The sequence below is a fragment of the Mesoplodon densirostris genome, chromosome 6, assembly GCF_025265405.1.
Source record: "Mesoplodon densirostris isolate mMesDen1 chromosome 6, mMesDen1 primary haplotype, whole genome shotgun sequence".
NCBI classification, from domain to species: Eukaryota; Metazoa; Chordata; class Mammalia; order Artiodactyla; family Ziphiidae; genus Mesoplodon; species Mesoplodon densirostris.
Genome location: NC_082666.1, coordinates 15295471 through 15312707, shown reverse-complemented (window position 1 = coordinate 15312707; position 17237 = coordinate 15295471). Strand labels below are relative to the sequence as shown.

Genomic DNA, 17237 nt, shown 5'->3' with positions numbered 1-17237 from the left:
TCTTTTTCAGATTCTTTTCCATTATAGGTTATTAAAAGATATTGAGTATAGTTCCCTGTGCTATGCAGTAGATCCTTGTTGTCTATCTATTTTATATATAGTAGCATGTATCTGTTAATCCCACATTCCTAATTTATCCCTCCCCACCCCTTACATTTTTATGAACATTCCAGACACCAGCCACCACCTAAACATAGCCCAGACCTCTTAATTCTGAGCGGAATGCCTTCCACGCCTACTTAATTCACCAGCTTCTTCTTGATTCCTAACCTCCCCCTGGCCCTGGCCAGTACACAGCTTTATTTTTTTATTTTTTATTTTTTTTGCGGTACGTGGGCCTCTCACTGCTGTGGCCTCTCCCGCTGCGGAGCACAGGCTCCGGACGCACAGGCTCAGCGGCCATGGCTCACGGGCCCAGCCGCTCCGCGGCATGTGGGATCTTCCCGGACCGGGGCATGAACCCGTGTCCCCTGCATCGGCAGGTGGACTCTCAACCACTGAGCCACCAGGGAAGCCCTACACAGCTTTATTTTTTATTAAGCTCCATCAAGTATACAACCCACTCTTACATCCAGGCTTTCCTACCTTCATGTACTATTTTCTGCTGGAAAAACGATTCCTCTGCTTTACCTGGTTCCTTCTTACTCACCAATAGAGAGCACTTTGCACTTCTCAATCAAAGTATATATTACCCTGTACTACAATTACCTGTTTACTTCTTTCTGTCCCTGCTCCATGATGCATTCTGCCTGAGAGTGGGAAGAAGCTAGCTTGTTCAGGCTATTCTTAGCACTTATCTTAAGACCTGGCATATGGTAGGTTCTGAAATAATTGAGGTGATTCCATGAATTCCCATCTATTCATTCACTCAACCAATATTTTTTGAGCACCTATATGTTCGATGTACTTTCTAAATGCAGGAGATAAAGCAGTGAAAAGAACAGGCAAACTATTAAGCTCACATTCTAGTAGGAGAGTCAATCAATAAATGAAGCAGTGCATATGCAATAAAATGCCAGACCACAGTAAGTCTCACAGAAAAATGAAACAAGGTAAGAGGACAGAAAATGACACAGGTAAAGGGGGCTCACTTTTGTATGGGGGCACTGGAAACTCCTCTAATGAAGAGAAATAGGACCAGAGACCCAAATGAGGTAAAGAAGAGTTAGATTTGTTTCAGGCAAAGCGAAAAGCAATGGCAAAATATCCAGTGCTGAGAGTGAACATAGAGTATTTGAAAAAATGACAAGAAGGCCAGTTTGGAGAGGGAGGGACAGGTGGCAGGGCCTGCATAGAGTCAGTCCTAGTGGACCATGATGAGGGTTTTGGATTTTCCATTAGGAGTAATGAAAAGCCACTGGACAAGTCTGAGAAGGGTGATAGGATTCGAGTTAAGTTTCAGAAAGATCACTCTGGCTGCTTTGTGGATGAGAGCTGAAGATGGAAAATGACACAGCTGGAAGCAGGGGTGCCACCAGGTGGCCACTGCAGTGGTCTAATGGAAGCTGACAGTGGCCTGGATGAAGGTAGCAGTGGTCTAGATACAATAAAACTGGAGATGTATTTTGTAAGTAAAATCTATAGGATTGGGCTTCCCTGGTGGCGCAGTGGTTGAGAGTCCGCCTGCTGATGCAGGGAACGTGGGTTCGTGCCCCGGTCTGGGAGGGTCCCGCGTGCCGCAGAGCGGCAGGGCCCGTGGGCCATGGCCCCTGGGCCTGAGCGTCCGGAGCCTGTGTTCTGCAGCGGGAGAGGCCGCAGCAGTGAGAGGCCCGCGTACCAAAAAAAAAAAAAAATCTATAGGATTTGCTGATATAGGGGTGTGAAGAAAAGAACCATGGATGCTTTGGGTTTGGAGTAGAAATAATGGGGTTGATAGTGATGTCATTAGACAAAAATGGAAACATTGGTAGAGGAGCACATTTGAAAAGGGAAACCAAGAATTCTGACTTTGATGGGACGCATTTAAGAAGGCTATTAAACGGTTGGGTATATGAGTCTGAGTTCAGGGAGAGGTCTAGGCTGGGAATATAAATATGAATCATCGGGAGAGATTCTATAAAGCCTCAAGAACAGAAAAGAACAGATGAGATCATCAGAACATGGACACAGGAAAGGAGGTCCAAAGGCTGAGACCCCAAGTGCTCTAATATCTAGAGACTGTAAAGAGAAGGATCCAGCAAAGGCACTGAGAAGGTGATCCAAGCAAATAAGGAGGAGCAATGGGAGAGAAGTTGAGTAAGCACAGTGATTTAATTAACGTAAAATTGAATCTCTCTACCATAGCTCACATGACCTGGAATCTGCTTACCTCTCTAACTTCACCTTCTACCACTCTTCTCCCATTAACTGCACCGCTGACCTCCGTGGCCTTCCTCAGATAGGCCTGGATGCTTTGGCCCTCAGTGTCTCTATAGCCTGCACGGGATACACTTCCCTCAGATGTCCACAGTGCTGCCCTAGCCACCAGCTCAGAGAGGCAATCTCTGACCACCAAAGCTAAACTAGCCCCCATCCCATTACCTGATTTTCATTTATTTAGGACAAGTATGTCACTATCTGCAATTATTTTATCCATTCGTTTACACTTTGTTATCTTCCTCTATATACTGTCCAGGTCCAGCCCTTTTCCCCACTACAACATAAACTCCAGGAGGACAAAGACATTGTCTTATTCATCGGATGCTTCACTGCATGAGCCTATTAACCCTGCCCAGCACTTATAAGGTGCTCAATAAATATTTGTTAAACCCAAGAATTCACCTGTCCAAATGCCATCCATCAAGATCAAAATAAAATCCTACTTCACGTATGGAAACTTCCCTAACACCTCCATCTCAGAGCAGAATGTGAGAGATGGTTAACATACAGCAGAAAGAGGACAGGCCTGGAAATCAAGTCAGAATGGGGTTCAAGTTCCAGTTCTGCTTCGAATCAGCTGGGTGGCTCTTCACCCATCACGTAAATTCTCTGGGCTAATTTCCTGCACAGTGGGGATGATAAAGGCCCTTCTTCCCCAAGTTTCCTGTTGGAGATAATAGGTGTAAAGGGTTGGCCATACAGAGGGCTCATAAATGGTGAGTATTATATTATAATCATTGTCCTTCCCTCCCCTGCTTTCCCAATGCAGGTACCTAAACCTCTCATGACCCTGGATTACAATTCTTTTGCATTTGGGGCTTGTCCCCATAAAACACTGTGTGATTATCAATACCAGTGCAACTCTGTCTGAATGCAGTGGCTTGCCATTTTCTAGATTCCTTGTAAATGCTTGCGGAATGATTCACCCTCCCCTTCCTTAGGGGCATGAAGCATTTTTAGCCTGAGTTTCTTCCACTTCATATTTACCAGTGTCTTATCCCGTCCAGTACTTGCATTGGGATTGTGGGAGTTTGCCCATATAATCCCCTGCTGGACACTCTTACTTCATGCTTTCTTTCCAATTTTTTAAATTCTTTCTCCCTTCCCCCTTTTTAAGCTAACATTTATACAGTGCCTTCCAGTTTGCAAAGTACCTTTCAAATACCTGAGTTTAATCCTCAAGGCCACCCTATGTGTTGCGATTTTTATTTACTCCATTTTTTAAATGCTGAACCTGAAGCTCCATAGGTATGTGACTTGGAACACTCTGCTCTCTACACTTCGCCACACTATCCACTCATCCATCCAATTTTTCATTCACTCATGCATGCATACATTCACTCAGCAAATATTTAAGTCCCAGACACTGTTCTAAGCACCTGAGATCTATCAATGGACAAAACATTCACAGATCTTTCCCTTTTGAAACTTCTTTTCTAGTAGGAGGAGACAGACCAAAAAATGTAAATGGTTTAAGCAAGTAAAATAAAAAATGATAAATACTATGGAAAAAAAAAAGGTAAGGTGGAACAGGGTAAGGGAGAGGGGAAGTGCTGGCAGAAGGGGGCTCCGTTTCAAATAGGACGGTCAAGGTCAAGGTCACTGATAAAAGACCTGCAGGAGGTGGGGAGTAAACTATGTAGATTTCCAAGCAGAGGAGACACCAGGAGAGCTGGTGACTGCAGAGGCATGAGTGAGGGGCAGGGCGTAGCAGCAGGTAATGTCAGGGAGAGAGGGTCTGACCATGGAAGATCTTGGTGAGTTACCGTGATGTGATGACGTTGGGTTTTATCCTGAAATAAGTGGGGAGCTATTGCAGGTCACTGAGCTAAATAATTGGCATCATCTAACTTACATTTCACTCAGTGTTAATAGGAACATGGTAGAGCAAGAGGAGAAGCATGGGGATCATACAGGAGGCTTCTGCCATCATCCAGAAGAGAGAGAACAACAGCTTGAACCAGGGAGGAACAGGAAAGGGGACAAGCAATGGTCAGGCTCTGGGTTTATATTTTCAAGTTAGCAAACATAGGGTTTCCTAAGAAATTAGATGAGAGGTGTTAGAGAACAAGGGGAATCAAGGAAGAGCAAATGGCTTTTGGCTTGGGCCACTGGAACTATAGATCTTTCATGAACTGATATGGGTAAGACAGATTTGGCTAGTGATGGGGAGGGGCAGTCAGAAGTACAGGTTTGGACCTGATATATTTGAGATATCTACCCGAAATACAGGTGAGAGGTCCAGTGTGCAGCTGTGTATACAAATCTGCATTTGAGAGGGAGCTGAGCAGGAAATATTAGTGATTCGCGCCACTCACCTTCAGAAATAATCTGAGTGAAGATTTATTCAACTAACCAATGTGTGCCCACTATTCACTAGGAACCACGCTAGAGATGGGTGTTCATATGTCTGGGAGAAAATGGACATAGTTCCTGCCTTGCAGTGTTTACAGTCAATCTGGAAGACAGAGTCAGTATAAGAAATAAATAATTATGATAATTAATTACATTACAATATGATAAGGTCTTTGGCGAAGCGAGTACAGGAAGTAATGGTATTACGTAGCTGTGTCATCTGACCTAATCGAGGGGTTTTCCTGAAAGCTTCTTGGAGGAAGTGAAAAGTAAGATGATACCTGCAGAAATATTTAGGCCGAAGCACAGGAACAAGAGGAGTGTTTCAGGCAGAGGGAAGAGCCCAGAGGTGAGAGAGAACATGGAGTATATGAAGGAATACGAAAAATTTTAAGGGAATCAGGTAGGTGGAGGGTGGAGGGGTTGGTGGACATGGTGAAAGAAGATGCTAGAAAAATGGATGATGGGCAGATTATAAAGGGATTCATCTAGAGGATGATGAAGAGGAGAATCACATAATAAGAGGGCAGATTTAGAAAGTTTAGAAAGAGCTTTCTCTGGCTACAGATCCCCCTTTAAAGGGAAAGTCTGGGAGATGTTTAGCAAAAGGATTTTGTTCGTGCCAGTTGTTGGCAGAAGCTCTCTGATGGCTACTCAAGACTCCATTTACCTAGGGAAGGGAGGAACGGAGGGAGGGAGAACAAGAGATCCCTCTGGAAGGCCAGGATGTGGAGTTACTGTGAGAAGCTCAGGACCAGTCTTTCTTATGCATTAACTGAAGCTAAACCCAAGCCTCCTGGGTTTGAGCAGAATGTGAGCAGGCAGACTAGGCACAGTGGGAACTGGGAGGACTGCCACCACCAGAAGCCTCATGCCTGGCAGGAGGGGACGGGTGCTGGGACAACCTCCATATGAGCCACGTCACTGAAAACCTGTGAGGGAGAGAAGAGGGACTGCTCACCGATGAGACAGATTCCAGGAGAAATCATGAGGTGAGACTTACGGATTTTCACCCATTCATTCAACCTGTGGACACCAGCTGCTGAGGGTGACATGAAGCAGGTGATATTAAGATAGTATTTGCCAGGAACACAAGGGCCTACAAACCCTGCCTTAGATCAGGATCTCTTCCCAGAGACACAGTCTCTGTCACCAGTGGTGCTTCTATTCTCAACGCAACTAAATTCACCTGGTCCCCCATGTTGAAAGTTGTTTCTGAGCCAGAACAACGTCAACAGCCTTGAACCAAAGCTGATCTGAGGGCCTCCTTCCCCACCTCTACTCCACAGCTGAACGCAGTCTAGAGCTTCCCATTCCATTTCAAGAACAGGATGTACGTGCCAGGGCAAAGCAGAAGGGAGTACAAGAGGCCATTTCCCAGAACAGGCTGATCTCTCCTCTGAGGCTCCACCCTGGAACACACCAATCAAAGTCCAATCAAAGTCCATGACTTTGACCAATCCTGGGTAAAGGGAAGGGGACAGGTGGGAACTTCTCAGGCTGGTCCAGCTGGTGCCCAATGTGACTCGCCCAGCAAGTTCTTTGCTGGGTGCTGGGGACCTAATGGTTAACAAGATGAACCCTCCCTTTCAAGGAATTCGATCCAGTGGAGAAAACTTAAACTCTAAGCTCTGTAACATCAGGGACCACCAGGAGTTCTCTATTTACTGCATCATCCCCAGAGCTTAGCCTGTGCAGACCCTCAGTATTAGTACTTACGGAATATGGCGCACTCTAAACTGGGGAGAAGGGTGAATGGGAATTCATACTGGGAATTCATATGGTGTCTTCTGGAGGTGGTGGCAGTGGAGACGGTACCTTCAGCAGATATGAATGTGTAGCACTGGTGGGTGAGCAAAGGGAGGGATGGGTGGTTAGGGTCACAGAGATGCCCCAAATTATTTACAGTCTGGGAACTCAAGTGCCTCGTGTTCTGGGATAGAAATCACTCAGTTCACTCTTTGAGGCTGCCTGAGGGATACCCAAATGCCTGAAGCATTTGTGTCCAGAAGTCCACACACTGTAGGAGAGGTGATGTCATGAGATGAAACGGAAGAGCCCCTACCATGCATGCTGGACACTCAGAGCATCACCCATGAAGTATTATGGCCAAAAAAAAGTATTCTGTATCTAATCAAGAGTCTAGACCCAACCTCCAGTTTACAGGAAATACAGGGGACAGGGGGTAGGTTAAAGAACACCACATAAAAACAATCAGACAAATCCAGAATGGAAACACTCTGTAAGTATTGCTCTGGAGTCTTCACAAAGTCAGTGTCATGAAAAAATAATAAATAAAGGCTGGGATGGATGGTTTTGGATTAAAAAAGAAAAAGAGCAATGTATGAACTTTGATTGGATCCTAGAAAGGAAAGAAAAAAATAGCAATGAAAGAGTCTTGGAGAATATTGAGACTATTTGAATAAATATATATGATTTATTAGATTGTATTATGGAACTATTGTTAATTTTCTATGGGGTTTTAATAGTATAATTCTTTATTTGCTATGAAATGTATGCATTTATTATTTATAGGAGGATGTATTATTTATATGAATAGATTTATTTATTTATTATTTATGCACATGCTTATTCCTAGAAGAAGCGTGCCAAAATACTGCGGTGGAGGGATGTGATGGCTGCATTTCTGTTACTTCAGAGAAGGAGAGAGAGAACAAAGAGAGAGAAAGCAGATGCAGCCAACGTGAATGATTTTCAAATCTAGGTAAGAAGTAGATACAAAACAGAAACAGATTCACACACACAGAAAACAAACTTCCAGTTACCAGAGGGGAAGGGAGAGAAGGATAAATTAGGCGTATGGGATTAACAGATACACATCACTATATGCAAAACAGGTAAACAACAAGGACTTACTGTAGAGCACAGGGAACTATAGTCAATATGTTGTAATAACCTATAATGGAAAAGTCTTAAAGAGAATATATATATATACGCATATATAAAACTGAATCACTGTGCTGTACACCTGAAACTGCCACAACATTGTAAATCAACTCTTGCCCAATAAAAAAATTTAAAAATAAATAATTTTAAAATGCATATATAGCTGTTGATTTTCCTTTCCATTATTAAAAATTTTCAAAATTTACTTTTTTTTGAAATATTTCAAAACTATATATTAAAATTAAAATTTGGGGGAAGTTATTTTTGAAGACAATTATATAGAATATTACACTTTGCTACATATTAAATATACATGTATACATGTGTATATGTGTATGCATGTGTGTGTGTAGATAGATAGGGAGAGTACTTCAAAGTGGCATCTTGCTGGGTGTGCTGATCTGGGGCATCCATGTTGAACTGAGTGTGTCAATGCTGAATTCTTAGAAGCAGATGAAAGCACTCTCTCCCAGAATACTGTGGAACACGCCTCAAGGGTCTCACCTGCAAGTCCCAACAGGCCAGCTCCCAGGATAAGGAAAGCCAGCTACCCAGACACAACCTAGGTTGTAGGGGCAGCCCGGAGGGGACACAGGCCCTGTGTGTGCTGAACTTGCTACTCCCAGGCATTTTCTTTCCACACCTTTTCCTGCTCTAGCGATAAACATCAAAGACCAGCCTCCCTCAGGGCCAAAAGGGTCTCAGCGTCCACAATGTGGAAGTAGATGCTTCTCTGTGACAGCTGTTTCTGTACCAGTGCCCTCTCTTTTTCACTGAATAATTCAGGGTAATCTGCGTTTATGTTGTATTTACTCATGTTTATAAGTAAAAATGAGAGCAGTTTGAACTAAGCCTTGTTGTGTAAGCTCTCTGTCCTTAGAGGCGGTTGTCAGGTCAGAGAATGCGGACCTGGGAGAGAAGTGCGTACAGAATCCCTGATCCCCTCGTACATGCAGGTGCTGGAAGCACACCAGCAGCAGGGGGCTTCAGGGTGGCTTCCTGAGCACAGTTCTAGCAGTTGTCAGCACCCACTGCCTGGGGAGTAGAAAATAATGGTCACTCTAGACATTGATAACCTACACAGGAGATAAAACTCAGAGAACTCTGGAAAACAGAATGCATGTAGGATCCTATTTCTGGCTCTATCATCAGAGTTCTGTGAACTTGGGCAAGCTGTTTCTCTTCCCTGGACCTCAGTTTCCACATCTATAAAATGGAAGGTTTGGATAGTCCTTGTCATTACATACTATGATTCTCTGCAACAATTAGAGGGCAAATGAGTGTAAAGCCTGGCTAATTTTTTTTTTTTTTTTTACTGAAGTGTTTAAAGTGATTTACAATGTCATGTTAGTTTCTGTTACACAGCAAAGTGATTCGATTACTTATATATACATATTCTTTTTCAGATTCTTTTCCATTATAGTTTATTACAGATATTGAATGTTGTTCTCTGTGCTATACAGGAGGTCCTTGTTGGTTATCTATTTTATTTATATAGTGTGTATCTGTTAATCCCAAACTCCTAATTTATCCCCCCCCCAACCTGCTTTCCCTTTTGGTAACCATAAGTTTGTTTTCTATGTCTGTGAGTCTATTTTTGTTTTGTAAATAAGTTCATTTATATCATTTTTTTAAGATTCCACATATAAGTGATATCATATATTTGTCTTTCTCTGTCTGACTTACTTCACTTAGTATGGTAATCTCTAGGTCCATCCATATTGTTGCAAATGGCATTACTTCATGTTTTTTAAATGGCTGAGTAGCATTCCACCATGTATATATACCACATCTTCTTTATCCATTCATCTGTCAATGGGCATTTAGGTTGCTTTCATATCTTGGTTATTGTAAATAGTTCTGCTATGAACACTGGGGTGCATGTATCTTTTCAAATTAGAGTTTTCTACAGATACATGCCCAGGAGTGGGATTGCTGGATCATATGGCAACTTTGTTTTTAGTTTTTTGAGGAACCTCCATACTGTTTTCTATAGGAACCCTGGCTGATTCTTAATCTGAATCCAAAATGAGCCCAGAGAAGCTGGGCAAATGGAAGGGCAGGACTTTGCTGGGGTTGTGGGGGTGGTGAGGATTTGAGTGAGAAGGAAAAGGGATAAAGGAATTCCAGGGGTGAGGATCCCTGTGAGCAGGGGAGGGAGGCTGGACTGAAAACAGCATGAAGGAGGGGTGGAGGGGGAGAAGGGCACGCAAGCATTGGCCCACTGAGTCCAACTTATCCTGCAAGGCCCAGTGCCAGCACTACTTCCTCTAGGAACCTTCCAGATCTCCAATATCTACCCTGCCTCTCCTGCCTGAATTGGTTGGTCCTTTATAATGATCTCCTTAGTACTCATTAATAGATACCAATTACTGACCACTTATGCTGAACTACGTGTTTCAAATACTGTCTCACTCAACTGTTTCATCCAAAGGCCAAGGTGAAGATGCAAAAATATCAGGTGCAGAGAGGTTATGTTACTTGCCCAAGGGCGCCCAGCTAGACCAAATCTCTTTGCCACTATTTCATTCTATTTGTCCATTGCTTATATTCCCTCTGGATGAAGACAAGGACAAGTCACCTCTACCTCTGTATTCTCAGGTCCTGACACAGAGCTGAAGCTGACTATCAAAATGCAAACTCGAATGCCTTGGCCTAGATACAGACGGTAGTGGGCCAGGAAGCTAAAAGTGGAGAGTGAATGCCATTGGCAACCTTACCCTGAGTATTCTATTCTATCATATTCTATTTCTCCTGAGTCATCCCCCAGATCACCCAGCCAAGGAAACCTCTGCCCTCCTCTCTCCTCCCACCCACCAGCTGTGTTCTCTAAATGTCAAGTGTTTCCCAGCTCAGAGGAACAGAGAGCACATCACAGGAAATGAGGACGTCCTCTCACAAACTTCCACCCTTTTCTCTTTTCCTCTTCACCCCTCCTACTACCCTCTAGTTTCTCCGTTTCTTCTCTCTTTTTCTTTATTGCTTATCTCCTTTATTTGCTTATCTGTTATCTTTTCTTCCTCACTCTCTTCTTCTTCCCTTCTCTTCTACGTTTTCTCCCTCCTGGCAGCCAGACAAAACATCTTTACTTGAGGATTCATTTTCCTGAAATATCTGCAGCAATAATCTTAATTGGGTACTTTCCTAAACACATCTAAAACAAGGTCCATAAGTTTCCGTCATAATATTTCCTAATGACAGTTCATTTATGTTTAACTATCCAAGCAACGCATGAACGCAGTTTGTTTTTTTAAAAAAAGATTTTAATTAAAGATAGTCACCATTATCAGGGTAAAACCTTCCTTATTTTTCTTTTTACATTTACAGCTGTATAAATATACTCTTGGAAAATATAAGTATTGCTTTGTGTGTTGTGTGTGTGTGTGTGTGTGTGTGTTTAATGTATGTGGGAACACTACCCTGTGGATAGTTCTCTAACTTGTATTTTTGTCCCCACAAGTCCCCTATAGAACTTTTTTTATGTCAATGAAAAATATGCTTTATTCTTTTTAATTGCTTCAGAGCATTCTACACTATGAATAAACTGCAATGTATTTAAGCATTAACCTCCTAGTGGATATCTAGGCCACTTCTAATATTTTCACTATTATTTTACAAATCATCTGGCAATGAACACCTTGATCCATACCTCCCAGTATAGGGGGAGCATGTTTTCTCTAGGGAAGATACTAAGAGAAACATTGCTGGATCAGAGGACTTGTGCATTTTAAATGATATAGATACAGCCCAATTCTTTCCAAAGCAGCTGTATAAACATATATTTTTTCCTTCTTAATTTCCTTTAAAATTATCTGTGGAGGGCCCACAGTTCGCTTATCCATTCACCTGTTGAAGGACATTTGAGTTGTGCCCTGTCTTTACGTTTCCCTTCTTTCTATATCACTTCCTCTTTTCCTTCCTTCTTCCTTCTCCCAATACATTAACTTCTGCAATGAACTAGAAGCAATGAAATGTCCATAAATGAAACTGAGAAAGCATTTCCAGACACTGATTTGCAAAAGTCAGCTCCTAGTGACTGAAAGCTGATTCTGTGGCCCTCTTCTTAATGCCACATGTAGGGACATTGAGCTGGTAGCTTGACGGGGAGAATATTTCCACCAGGGAAAATGGCAAATACTAATCATCGAGCTTTTGTAGTGCAGGAAGGGTACACATTGCTAATGGTTGTTAAACACTGGGAACAGTTGTTAAACATCTACCAGCGTACCACTGATTCCAAGAGAAGAGCTCGCCATGACAGACTAGAGAAAAAACCCAAAGCCAGTTAAAAGGTCCCAACTGAGTGGTACAGCTTAATACAGATGAATGATGAGTGCCGGATGGTCAGAATTAGGTGCCTTTCATATTGAGCTAGGACAAAAAGGTTATAACTTTTCAGGAAAAGAGAAATGTTCTTAGAAGTTTAAGTGTCATGAGAATCTCTCAAGGCAGGAAGTATGGCATCTATGATAAAGGCCTTGAAGATCACTGTGAAGACAGCTCACCCTACTTCCCTCACTCCCCAATCCCCTTGTTGGGTGTATTTTCAAAAGAGGTCACCAACCTCTGCTTAAAGATCTTTCATAGAAGCAGAGAGTAAAATGGTGGTTGCCTGAGGCTGAGAGATGGGGAAAATGGGGAGATGTTGGCCAAAAGGTATAAAATTTCAGTTATTTATGATGAATAAATTCTGTAGACCTAATGTACAGCCTGATGACTACATTTAATAATACTGTGTTGTATACTTGAAATCTGCTAGGACAGTAAGTCTTAATTGCCAAACAAACAAAACATGGAAACTATATGGGGTGACAGATATGTTAATTACCTTGACTGTGTAATCATTTCATAATGTACACATATATCAAAACATCACGTTGTAGACCTTAAATATATACAATTTTTGCTGTTAATTTTGTCTTAATAAAGCTGCGGGGGAAGAACCTTCCAGTAGCTGGCAACTCACCACCTCCTAAGGACTAATCCTTGTCTGTAAGGAATCTAGCTGCACCCCATGGCCTTTGCCTACTGCTCCTCTCCCCAGTGCTTGGACAAGGTAGACAAATCTTGTCCCTTGTTCCTCACCTTCTCTGGGATGTACTTCTGTATTTACAATTCAGGGTTTGTACTGGATGATGCCTCACGTCTCTTCCAGGACCCCTGACTCCTCTGATCCCCACACCTCTCCTTTCACAGACCCCTCTCGACCTCCCCGCATCCCCTTCTGCAGCCCTGCTGCACCCAGGGCACTGGCTGTATTTAGAGCCTAACTTTCCTGAACTATTTCCCACACTGTTAGAGGCAGCGTTTCCTCCCTGACTGTTTGGTGATGTTGTTTGGCATTTTTTTTTCTGGCCTCATATAGAGCTTATTAGGGAACCATTACACATTCCATAGATTATATTCGTGACTCCGCTCCAGTGGGGAGCTTCAAACTGAGACGGATGAGGGACCCCTGAAGAGCTAAGGGAGGCCCTGTATGAACTGAGTAAATAAGACAAATTCATCCACTTCCCTTTTTTTTTTAAATTTAAAGCATTTTTCTGTCAGTTGACTTTTATATACTCGTAACACCCCAAATAAGGAAACAGATATAACTCTTTATTTCCATTTCATTGATGAGACAACTGAGGTTCAGATACATACACTGATTTGCTAGGGCTCAAAGCGAATCAATAACAGAGCCAAGCTTATCTCTGATCTTCTTCGTAGGTACTCTCCAAAGTTCTTTGTAGAGAAGAGAAATAAAGCAACAACTTCAGGCTACTTGGGGAAAGTTCAGTCTGCCTTAATGAAAAGGCTGAGTAATTTAATATTTGAAAACAACCCAATACCATTTAGTACATGTAGTAACTAGAACACCTGTCCTTATTTAAAGTCTTGGGTTGGTAAACTTCCACTCCTTTGCAACTGAACTCAGCTCTATGATTAAACCACTGGAATTCTGCCCTGGCCCCTGGCTGTGCTAGGTGCCCCCCGAGGGGCTGCCCGCATCTTATGAAACTTGAAAGCCTAGAGAGAAGGGGCTTGTGTCGTATACATTGTCTTCAGCACCTAAAATAGTATGCAGCAAGTAATAGGTGATTAAAACATATGTATCAAATGAAACTAGTGGGGGACTCTTCACAGGTAACCAATGCTGCATTCACATCAATTGTGCAGAAAAAGGTGGAAATTAGTTAAACAAGTGTTGATCATTGAAACCTGTACTAATGAACTGATGAGAATAAATTATAATTAACAAATCAATTCTGTATACAAGAAAATGATGCCTCTAAAAATGCTTAAAATGTTTGCATGGAAGATTGTCAACAGCACTCTGGAAATGGTGTTCGTGCCAATTTATTATTTAGCAAATTTCCTTTCAACAAGTAAATAAAAGAAAGCTCGCAATCTGTATATTTTCTTTGGAGAAATGTCTATTTAGGTCTTCTGCCCATTTTTGTATTGGGTTGTTTGTTTTTTTGTTATTGAGCTGCATGAGCTGCTTGTAAATCTTGGAGATTAATCCTTTGTCAGTTGCTTCGTTTGCAAACATTTTCTCCCATTCTGAGGGTTGTCTTTTGGTCTTGTTTATGGTTTCCTTTGCTGTGCAAAAGCTTTTAAGTTTCATTAGCTCCCATTTGTTTATTTTTGTTTTTATTTCCATTTTTCTAGAAGGTGGGTCAAAAAGTATCTTGCTGTGATTTATATCATAGAGTGTTCTGCCTATGTTTTCCTCTAAGAGTTTGATAGTGTCTGGCCTTACATTTAGGTCTTTAGCTGGAGAGGGTGTGGAGAAAAGGGAACCCTCTTGCACTGTTGGTGGGAATGTAAATTGATACAGCCACTATAGAGAACAGTATGGAGGTTCCTTAAAAAACTAAAAATAGAACTACCATACAACCCAGCAATCCCACGACTGGGCATATACCCTGAGAAAACCATAATTCAAAAAGAGTCATGTACCAAAATGTTCAATGCAGCTCTATTTACAATAGTTAAGACATGGAAGCAACCTAAGTGTCCATCGACAGATGAATGGATAAAGAAGATGTGGCACATATATACAATGTAATATTACTCAGCCATAAAAAGAGATGAAATTGAGTTACTTGTAGTGAGGTGGATGGACCTGGAGTCTATCATACAGAGTGAAGTAAGTCAGAAGGAGAAAAACAAATACCGTATGCTAACACATATATATGGAATCTAAGAAAAAAAATGTCATGAAAGGGCCTCCCTGGTGGCGCAAGTGGTTAAGAGTCCGCCTGCCGATGCAGGGGATACGGGTTCGTGCCCCGGTCTGGGAGGATCCCATATGCCGCGGAGCGGCTGGGCCCGTGAGCCATGGCCGCTGGGCCTGCGCATCCGGAGCCTGTGCTCCGCAACGGGAGAGGCCACAACAGTGAGAGGCCCACATACCGCAAAAAGAAAAAAAAAAAAAAAAAAAAAAAGTCATGAAAGCCTAGGGGTAGGACAGGAATAAAGACACAGACCTACTAGAGCATGGACTTGAGGATATGGGGAGGGGGAAGGGTAAGCTGTGACAAACTGAGAGAGTGGCATGGACATATATACACTACCAAACGTAGGGTGGATAGCTAGTGGGAAGCAGCCACATGGCACAGGGAGATCAGCTAGGTGGTTTGTGACCACCTAGTGGGGTGGGATAGGAAGGGTGGGAGGGAGGGAGATGCAAGAGGGAAGAGATATGGGAACATATGTATATGTATAACTGATTCACTTTGTTGTAAAGCAGAAACTATCACACCATTGTAAAGCAATTATACTCCAATAAAGATGTTAAAAAAAAACACAGGGGCTTCCCTGGTGGCGCAGTGGTTGAGAATCTGCCTGCTAATGCAGGGGACACGGGTTCGAGCCCTGGTCTGGTAGGATCCCACATGCCGCAGAGCAACTAGGCCCGTGAGCCACAACTACTGAGCCTGCGCGTCTGGAACCTGCGCTCTGCAACAAGAGAGGCCGCGATAGTGAGAGGCCTGCACACCGCGATGAAGAGTGGCCCCTGCTTGCCCCAACTAGAGAAAGCCCTCGCACAGAAACGAAGACCCAACACAGCAAAAATAAAAAATAAATTAATTAATAAACTCCTACCCCCAACATCTTCTTAAAAAAAAAACAAAAAAGCAAAAACATTACTGGGAAGGGAGGAATAAATAAACCAAAAAAAAAAAAAAAAAAAAGAAAGAAAAGAAAGCTCGCTACCTGCTCAAATCAGCACAAATTCTGAATTACTGGGGTCAAAATTAATGAGGCTTATAAGAATAGTCATATGCTTTGACCTAATAATCCTTCTCCTGGGAATCTATCCTAAGGAAATAATTCAAAAGAAGAAACGTTTTATGTGCACAAAGAGGATCCTAGCAGCTTTGGATACAATTTTGAAAAGATGGCAGTAAAATAAAACGTCCAACATAAGGAAAATGGTAGATGATCTCGGGAGAGACTTCTTGGGACCCAGGCAGGTGTTGAACATAGAAAGAGAGGGGAAGGATGCAGTGTTTTAGATCATGAGAACATGAGTAAAGTATCTCATCTTTGAGATGCAGTTGAATTAAGCCCAATTGAGATTTAATAGTAATCATTTAGGAAGCCTAACTGAATCAGGAATCTCACTACTCAATTTATTGCCTAATCATTCCCCTCACCCCAGTCATCCTTTATGTCATTTATTGAACATCTACTATGTATGAGGAGGAACTTAGGAGACCAAGGAGACATGATTCCTGTCTTCAAGGACAATCTGGCGTGAAGTATCGGCCCCAACTGAGTGTAGTACAATGCAACATCTAATAACTCTTCCAATAACAGAGTAACTGAAGGTTGATTAATTCTGAAAGAGCAGAGATGTATGAAAGAAGATTCTTCAGAGGGGGAAGCATTCAGCCAGGTCTTGAAGACTGCTTAGGAGTTTAACTGATGGCAGAAACATAAGTAAAGCCACAGAATGTGTGTCTAGGAAATGGCGACACACTCAGAGCCTCCAGCACAAAGGTACAGGAAAGGGAGGTGATGGGGATAATTGTGGTTTGGGGATGGATGATGGAGAGACCTTGAGTGCCAAGCCAAGGAACCCAGCCAGCACCGCTTACACTGGTTCCCTGAGTGTAGAAATGAGACAGGCTACCAATAGGTCAGGAATTACATACAATTCTCATTGCTCACTGCCTTTCATGCCTGGCCTGGCAGAGATACTTCTCCTCATATGGGATGTTTTATTCTGTTTTTAAGAGCTCTTCATTTGTCATTTGGGACAGAAAGTTGGAGCTGGTTGCAATCTGCAATCAATCAGCCTGCCTTTGTGGAAGAACTACCAGGAAAGGAGCATTCTTCCTCTGCAGGTCTTTTAGTGTTGATGTAAGCATTCAAAACTCACTTAAGCAGTGTGTATGAGGAGAAAAGGGGGGAAGGAAGAGGCAGGGAGAAACAGAGAGATACAGAGAGAGAAAGAGAGATTAAGGATGAATGGGATTTTCTATGAGCATGTGGGAATAAATCACCATTAACAGGGAATATGAAGACTGGGGGAGGGGCATTCCTTTTTGAAAAATATTAAAATCACTCATTGTTCTACTAGTTTACTATATATCTTTGTACTTTTATTTCTTTTACTT

General features: G+C 42.4%; 1 protein-coding gene across 1 annotated transcript in view; it reads right to left on the bottom strand.

Annotated features, from left to right (window-relative positions):
* Positions 1 to 17237, bottom strand: part of BRINP1 (BMP/retinoic acid inducible neural specific 1) — a 137074-nt gene that overhangs the window by 81040 nt on the left and 38797 nt on the right. The gene's annotated exons all lie outside the window — the stretch shown is intronic.